Below are 5,985 nucleotides of genomic sequence, written 5' to 3'. Positions count from 1 at the left end.
TTAGATTTTTTTAAAAATACGATAATCTTGCATAACTAACGTTTCTACATAGGGATTAAGCATTTAGAACGAAATCTAATGTCAGAAAATGGCACTTTACTCTTGACATTTTTCGGTTTTTTCAATTTTCTGGAAAATCCTATCATTAGATTTTTTTTAAAATACGATATTCTTGCTTAACTAACGTTTTTACATAGGGATTAAGCATTTAGAACGAAATCTAATGTCAGAAAATGGCACTTTACTCTTGACATTTTTCGGTTTTTTCAATTTTCTGGAAAATCCTATCATTAGATTTTTTTAAAAATACGATATTCTTGCTTAACTAACGTTTTTACATAGGGATTAAGCATTTAGAACGAAATCTAATGTAGGAAATTGGTACTTTACTCTTGATCGGTACGTTGGGACTTTGAAAATATTCGGCCGTACGCGGCGCGTCTCGGCGCTTCGAACAGCTCCGGTGTCCCCATTATTTTCGATTTACGGCTAAAATAAATTTTTCTAATTTTTTTCAATTACATATTCTTGCTTAAATAACTTTTTTACATAGGGATTAAGCATTTAGAACGACATGTTGTTTAAAATAATGGTACTTTACTCTTGTGATTTTTCGGTTTTTTTTGATTATTTTGAAAAATAAATTTTTGTAATTTTTTTAAATACGATATTCGTGATCAGTGAACGATTTCACATATGGATTAAGCATTTAGAATCGTGCGGACGCGTTATTAAAAAAGTTTACTCGATGCGATGGGACTTTAAAAAGTTTGTGAAAATTTTCATATTGGGAAAAAATGTGTAATTTTTTGTCTAGTTTACGGTAGTGTAATTTATTTTAATGTTTACTATAAAAATTTTTTTCGTTCGTTCACGCGCTATGTTACAACAGCACGGCCGGGCGGTCTGTTGCCGCAGCGGTTTACACTCATAAGCGCGCGTGCTATTCGGCCGGCGGCGCCGGCGTCCTTGCCGGCCGTTCGGTATCTATAAGAGATACACGGTCCGTGCGAGGCGGACGGAGCAGAGCGGGTTTTGGGCCAATTCTACGATCTCGGTCGAGAAGCTGTCTCAGAGCTCCTTCGGGGCTTCGGTCCTGACTGTTTCGTGCCGTTTACGTTACGGACTTTTCTCCACACAGCGTGGCCACGGGTCGGTGTCTTTGACCGAATGGCCCATATGTGGCAAGCCCTACGGGGTTGGTTACCCGTATGCACTTTGTATGTATACTCGTACTCACTGAGCAATCGACTCTTCTGTCCGAGCGATGGAAAAATTTTTTAAAATGCATCTGTAAGATTTGGAAGCAAATCGTACCAATTGAAAACTGTGGCTAAAATGAATAGCCCAGTGGAGAGAGAAAACTATCAAAAAACTGATTTTTTAAATCAAGAGGTGTCAGAAATCGAAATGCCTAGCGCGAGCGGAAGAACACGCTTTCTCGCCAGTCCAGCATGTGTCCTGTCCGTTCTTCCTCGGCTTGCCGATTTTGCCCAGATCAGAGGTTTCGTGCTTCCGGCGGTCAGAAGATCAGCGTGAGCGTACGCGCTTCCACGACTATGGCATCACCCATGTACTTTTTCCTTTGAATATATTTGAGTACATAAAAAATATTAAAACATATAGAGAGAACTGTGTCTTGGATCTTAAAAATTTGTCAATAGCGATGATATATTATTACTTAACTTGAAGTATTTGTACGTTTTAGCTGGGACGTACATTTATCTTACAAGATGTTAATAGCGAGACTCTTGAAGATAAAATTATCTTGTGATTTTATGAAGGCAAAGATAGAAACGTACGAAGCTGGCGTACGTAGAAAAATGTGATTTTACGATAGAACAAAAATATAATACGTACGTTTTTGGGCGTACGGTAAAATATCTGTATGGTAGAAAAATGAAAGAAATTGAGCGTTAAAGAAGATATGTTACAAGCGCGGAATGTGGCAAAACTTGTACATATTTGAAAGAGAAAAGTGGTGTGTCGACCTGACATATATATATGAAACAGGCGACGATGGAAAAGGATTTAAATTTTGTCCATTTTATATATACATATTGTATAGTTCCCTGGTTGATCCTGCCAGTAGTCATATGCTTGTCTCAAAGATTAAGCCATGCATGTCTCAGTACATGCCGTATTAAGGTGAAACCGCGAATGGCTCATTAAATCAGTTATGGTTTCTTAGATCGTACTAAAATTTACTTGGATAACTGTGGTAATTCTAGAGCTAATACATGCAAAACAGAGTTCCGACCAGAGATGGTAGGAACGCTTTTATTAGATCAAAACCAATCGGTGGCGGGTGTTTACACTCGTCCATCGTTTGCTTTGGTGACTCTGAATAACTTTGTGCTGATCGCATGGTCTTATAGCACCGGCGACGCATCTTTCAAATGTCTGCCTTATCAACTGTCGATGGTAGGTTCTGCGCCTACCATGGTTGTAACGGGTAACGGGGAATCAGGGTTCGATTCCGGAGAGGGAGCCTGAGAAACGGCTACCACATCCAAGGAAGGCAGCAGGCGCGCAAATTACCCACTCCCGGCACGGGGAGGTAGTGACGAAAAATAACGATACGGGACTCATCCGAGGCCCCGTAATCGGAATGAGTACACTTTAAATCCTTTAACGAGGATCCATTGGAGGGCAAGTCTGGTGCCAGCAGCCGCGGTAATTCCAGCTCCAATAGCGTATATTAAAGTTGTTGCGGTTAAAAAGCTCGTAGTTGAATCTGTGTGTCACAGTGTCGGTTCATCGCTCGCGGTGTTTAACTGGCATTATGTGGTACGTCCTACCGGTGGGCTTTGCTCTTCACGGGGCGGTCCAACTAATATCCCATCGCGGTGCTCTTCACTGAGTGTCGAGGTGGGCCGGTACGTTTACTTTGAACAAATTAGAGTGCTCAAAGCAGGCTACCTTCGCCTGAATACTGTGTGCATGGAATAATGGAATAGGACCTCGGTTCTATTTTGTTGGTTTTCGGAACCCCGAGGTAATGATTAATAGGGACAGATGGGGGCATTCGTATTGCGACGTTAGAGGTGAAATTCTTGGATCGTCGCAAGACGGACAGAAGCGAAAGCATTTGCCAAAAATGTTTTCATTAATCAAGAACGAAAGTTAGAGGTTCGAAGGCGATCAGATACCGCCCTAGTTCTAACCATAAACGATGCCAGCTAGCGATCCGCCGAAGTTCCTACGATGACTCGGCGGGCAGCTTCCGGGAAACCAAAGCTTTTGGGTTCCGGGGGAAGTATGGTTGCAAAGCTGAAACTTAAAGGAATTGACGGAAGGGCACCACCAGGAGTGGAGCCTGCGGCTTAATTTGACTCAACACGGGAAACCTCACCAGGCCCGGACACCGGAAGGATTGACAGATTGATAGCTCTTTCTTGATTCGGTGGGTGGTGGTGCATGGCCGTTCTTAGTTGGTGGAGCGATTTGTCTGGTTAATTCCGATAACGAACGAGACTCTAGCCTGCTAAATAGACGTAATTATGGTATCTCGAAGGCTCTCGGCTTCTGCCGGTGGGGTTTTTACTACCAACGTACAAACAAATCTTCTTAGAGGGACAGGCGGCTTCTAGCCGCACGAGATTGAGCAATAACAGGTCTGTGATGCCCTTAGATGTTCTGGGCCGCACGCGCGCTACACTGAAGGAATCAGCGTGTGTTCCCTGGCCGAAAGGCCCGGGTAACCCGCTGAACCTCCTTCGTGCTAGGGATTGGGGCTTGCAATTATTCCCCATGAACGAGGAATTCCCAGTAAGCGCGAGTCATAAGCTCGCGTTGATTACGTCCCTGCCCTTTGTACACACCGCCCGTCGCTACTACCGATTGAATGATTTAGTGAGGTCTTCGGACTGGTGCGCGGCAATGTTTCGGCATTGCCGATGATGCCGGGAAGATGACCAAACTTGATTATTTAGAGGAAGTAAAAGTCGTAACAAGGTTTCCGTAGGTGAACCTGCGGAAGGATCATTACAATGTTCCAATATATCTCAAAGAGAGAGGAGAGGAGGAGAGAAAATGAATTCGATTAGTTTGTGGATAAGAATTCATATAAAAAAAAAAGATATTGTTGAGCCCGCCAGATCATTCGTGCGTGATTTACACGGCCAGACGTGTGTACTACACGTATTAGGCCTTTGATCTGCGTTGCGTAGGCCACAACAAATCTTTCAAAGAGAGAGAGATATATGTGTTGTTGGGGTTTGTGATTATGAAGGTGCCCCAACGCACAAAAATATATAAAAATGTACAAAGTTGGGATGTGGTGTGGTGGAGAAGAGTTGGGCCCGACCAGATCATTCGTGCGTGATTTACACGGCAGACGTGTGTACTACACGTATTAGGCCTTTGATCTGCGTTGCGTAGGCCATCTTCCTTCCAAGACACACACGTGTTGGGGTTTGTGTGATTTTATGATAGTGCCTCAACACGGAAAAATAAGCGTACGAGAAGAGTTGGGCCCGACCAGATCATTCGTGCGTGATTTATACACGGCCAGACGCGTATTATATTACACGTATTAGGCCTTTGATCTGCGTTGCGTAGGCCATCTTCTCGATAGAGAGAAAGCCAATGTATTCTTTTTTCTTTCTTTACACACACACACACAGTTGTAGTAGGACAGGGAGGGATGCGAGCGTGCTTAATCACGCTTCCTCAAGTCTTCGCTGTGGTGTAAAAAAAAAAAAGAAAAAAAGGAATCGTTGGGAAAGTCCAAAGGACGAAAATATCGGGCAGTCTGAAGATAACTTAATGCTCGTTTACATTGGTATCAAGAGAGACCGGCTTGTGTAGCTCGTTTCAATGCTGTGTCGTTGTCATTGACACCCTACTCTGTTGCGCGCTAGTGGCAGCATGAGCGTGGGACGTATATATATATGACACCCAGCTAGAGCCGGCCGTGAGTCCGTCCGGTGTAAATAACGACGAAAGGAGAGAGAAACTTTTCGAATCCAGTATCGGGTTGATAATTGTCCAGTTTGAATATCCATATCCCCGTCGTTTTTGGAGGTGATATACTCTCTGTGTTTCTTCGATAGAAGGCTTTTCAATGTTCTATTCGCTCCGACCGTCGAACTTGCAAGAAAACAGTGGTTTTGGATTTGCTCGTACATATATATATGGTTTCGACGGAAATATCTCGTTCTTTAAGGGACAATTATGTCGTTGTACGACGACTCCCGAATCTCCTTCGCGCGCTGGTTGGAGCTCTTCGGGTATCGGCTTGTTCCGAAATATAACACAAAAATGTGGTGGATAGCAAATACACATTATATATATATGAGAGAATAAAAGGGAAAAATTACCCTGAACGGTGGATCACTTGGCTCGTGGGTCGATGAAGAACGCAGCTAATTGCGCGTCAACGTGTGAACTGCAGGACACATGAACATCGACATTTCGAACGCACATTGCGGTCCACGGATACAATTCCTGGACCACGCCTGGCTGAGGGTCGTTTACGTACTTATAAACTGCTTGCGTTGATGGCACTTGTTGCCTATATACGTACGAGCGAATGGTGGGCGCTTCGTCGGCGTTTGTCGCGGTCCTATGAATATTGAGAAATTTTACGTACGTCTAACAGTCTTCGAGAGAGATGGAAATCGTGTTCGAACTAGCGTGAGTGTGGAAGGCGGTGTCGTGTGTCGTATATGTTTTATATACGTCCGCCCGTCTGAAACACCGCTTCGAAGCGGTGACAAAATCTTTTTCGGGACGATTCGTATCCGTAGAACTATCGAGATTTCACTGGTACATTTTCAACGCGCTCCCGACGTCGCCTGAAATGAAACGAGATGGGTTTAACCCACGAAAGCGTACTACACGAGTCTGTCCTATGTGAAGACTGTGTACAGAGATCGAACGAACGCATGAAAGAAATTGAACGAAAGAACACATAACCCGCAAAAATATAGAGTAGAATTGTGACCGTTGCTTCGAATTTGAATTTATATGTATATATAT

At 43.5% G+C, this 5,985-nt stretch overlaps 2 non-coding genes across 2 annotated transcripts; both read left to right on the top strand.

Annotated features, from left to right (window-relative positions):
- Window positions 1-2,069: 2,069 nt before the first annotated feature.
- LOC143261019 (small subunit ribosomal RNA) lies at window positions 2,070-3,990 on the top strand. The gene has a single exon (XR_013035266.1). It is a non-coding gene; the product is annotated as a small subunit ribosomal RNA (ribosomal RNA).
- Window positions 3,991-5,321: 1,331 nt separating this feature from the next.
- LOC143261006 (5.8S ribosomal RNA) lies at window positions 5,322-5,476 on the top strand. Its single transcript, XR_013035251.1, has one exon. It is a non-coding gene; the product is annotated as a 5.8S ribosomal RNA (ribosomal RNA).
- The last annotated feature ends 509 nt before the right edge of the window (window positions 5,477-5,985 follow it).

This window comes from Megalopta genalis, unplaced genomic scaffold, assembly GCF_051020955.1.
Source record: "Megalopta genalis isolate 19385.01 unplaced genomic scaffold, iyMegGena1_principal scaffold0030, whole genome shotgun sequence".
Taxonomy (NCBI): domain Eukaryota; kingdom Metazoa; phylum Arthropoda; class Insecta; order Hymenoptera; family Halictidae; genus Megalopta; species Megalopta genalis.
Note: the sequence above shows the minus strand (reverse complement) of the source record. Positions and strands in the feature narration are given on the sequence as shown.